General features: G+C 46.6%; 1 protein-coding gene across 8 annotated transcripts in view; it reads right to left on the reverse strand.

Annotated features, from left to right (window-relative positions):
* Positions 1 to 2,769, reverse strand: part of KTN1 (kinectin 1) — a 148,740-nt gene that overhangs the window by 28,616 nt on the left and 117,355 nt on the right. The window lies entirely within an intron of this gene.

Raw genomic sequence — 2,769 nt, forward strand, 5'->3', positions numbered from 1 at the left:
GGAAAATAACCCAGCAAAACAATACCAAAGGTCTATACAAAACCTTACCATGGCAGGGCAGGCAAAAAAAAAGTTCCCAGAACAACATAAGGATAGGGCCATTAGACAGAACCTTATGGAGGCAGTGGAAAGCCCAGGTGGTTGAGGGGTGGGGAAGGGGGAAGAGGAAGTAAATACCAGATACTGCTGAACTGGGTGATATAAATGATGAAGCCCATTACAAAACCCTCAGGAATCTTTTTGTACGTAGCTCTGCAAGTCAGTCAGGTCCAGAATTTCCTGCTTTGGAGCACAGTGCTCTGAATGACATATAGCACTGATGGTTGTTCTGGGAGGCTGTCATAGCACAGGTGGTGATGGGGCTATGCTGACTCATTCACCAGATGCCAGTACTCAAACTGCCTGTCACGTGCTGGGACTGTCAACTAGTTGACCTGGTCTTGTACCTGTTTCTTCAGCATACTTTGTATCCTGGGGATCTGTAGTCCTGGGGCATCAGTCCTAGTGTCTCAGGGATGAGAAAGGCACTTGGCAGGGAGCATCTGGAACAAACATGCAGCACTTGCCCTTCTGGTTTCTGACGAGCAGAGCTGTTCCCCGGATTCCCCACAGCAAGAGATGTTCTGTACACCTGAGTCTGATGATCCATTTGTAGTCGTTTGAGAACTGCCCACTGAGTTGACCTGCCAAGATGTTCAGAAGCCCAGGAAGGTGAAGTGCCAGTCATGCAACGTGCCTCCAAAGCAGAACAGCCTGACAGAGCAGAGCTGACTTGGCACCTCCTTGTCTGTTGACTGTAACACAAGTACAGCTGATCCCCTGGGGCAGGGAGACTGATCCGGTGACTTCTGAAGCACCCTTACAGCCTTATTCTCCAGGATCTGTAATACCGGTATGAGGCTGTCTATCAGTACTGGTTTTGTAGATCCCCAAAGTAGGAACGCTTGTGGGTACAGGATAGTTGGCTCTGAACTGTAGGATGTTTATATGATGTCAAACTGACAAAGGGGACCCACAGACCCCGGCACTGAAGGCAATAATAGTATGAGGCCCCTGAGCAACATCTGTCCCCAGAGTTTGGGCAGGGAAAGTGACCCACTCCGAGGTTCCTTCTGCCAGTTTAACAAGGAGGTGACTTGCAGAACTAAAACTGCTGTGCGTCTGCTGGGTACGTATGCAGATTTCAGCCATCCAGGTAAGGGCAATTAGGTGAAATCCATAAGCCCACATGTCCCAAATGTTGGAGACACATTTTCACTGATAGTCTTGGAAAAGCAAGAAGTTGATAAGCCCTACTACTGTCTGGGCTCTTCCTAGTGGACGATTAGCTAAGCTCTCACTGACTTGGAGTCTACGGATACTCCTCTAAACTCCATTCTCAGAGCTGGAGGCAAAGGGGAGTTTTTGCTGACTTTAAGGTTGGTTGAGACAAACGGCTTTATGCTAGCTTAAGCCAAGTTGTTCACCTCTGGGTCAACCCACCTTAAATTAGAGAATTATAGATAAGCAGGTCTGCAAGGGACCTCTGAGGGTCATTTAGTCCAGCCCCCTGCTTAAGGCAGGATCCTCCCTATTCAAATCATCCCATACAATTCCTTGTCTAATCTGCCCCTAGAACAACACGAATCAACCCTCTTGCACAGCTATGAGGCATATGGCCCCAAAACACCAAGAGCAATTGACGTATGGGTGCTGATCAGCTATTGTTACTACTGAATACTCACTGAACACACTTGGTGCTGTGAAGAAACTGAACACCGTGGTCCCAAAACTTTAGTCGGATTCAATTAAAAGGAAGCCAAGCTATTTCATGTGGGTCAGATGGCTGAATATGTTAAATAGGTGGCTCATAGGCTGAAAGCTTTGAACCAGTTATCATTACCATGAACTTGACGTAGGGGATGAAGCTGTTGAAACTAGGTTCAGGACTTCTCTTTTTAAAGTCTCATTAGAAAGATCCCTAACAATGGAGGGGGACTGGAACTGAATAGGACACCCCTTGCCACTTAATCACGATTTCCAGAACCCACCATTTTATTTGGCAAATAAACCGTTGCCAAAAAGGGATGAAAGAGCAGGATATGCTGAGTCCTCTGGCAGTTCTGCTAGGCTCTTGTCAATAGCATTAGATCTCTGGTTTGGTGAAGCTAGGAAGTCTGAGGTAAGAGATGATTTTCTAACATCTTCCACAGCTGTGAGATTGATGGCAGCCCGAAGAACAGCTGCTGGCATGACAGCTTCTTCCTTGAGACTGGAACACAAAGGCCCCAGAGGACAAAATCCCACCATGAGTCTTTAGAAATGAAGGGCCTCAACTGTTCTAGTTTTGAGAAGTTCACTGCTTCCAAAAAGGAAGACTTAAACTGATGTTAAACCACCCAGGAGCTTAAGCCACTACAGCCTCCTTCTAATTCTAATAAGGACCTTTCATTTCTTTGCTTGGGGCCCAGTCACTCTTGTCATCTGGTTTTAACATAGGCAAGATGAATGTACATTTTTGTCTTCCCCAAAAGTCATAGGGATCCTCCTTAGCACAGCAACAAGTCCATGAGAAACAGCATGAATGTCAGAAGTACTCAAGGGGTCTATCCAAGACCTCTGTTTCTTTAGAAGTCCTTGAATTTTTACTGATGCAGATAAAAAGCAACTCACTGCCTCATCCAGGAAGCACGGGGAGATGGCAGCACAGGTCAGTTCATCTTGCAGCTGGTGTACTGCCTCACTATTCTCTTCTTAGTTTCATAGTTTCTAGGGTCGGAAGGGACCTGA

This window comes from Gavialis gangeticus, unplaced genomic scaffold (genome assembly GCF_001723915.1).
Source record: "Gavialis gangeticus isolate Ggan-Ray unplaced genomic scaffold, GavGan_comp1, whole genome shotgun sequence".
Lineage (NCBI taxonomy): Eukaryota > Metazoa > Chordata > Crocodylia > Gavialidae > Gavialis > Gavialis gangeticus.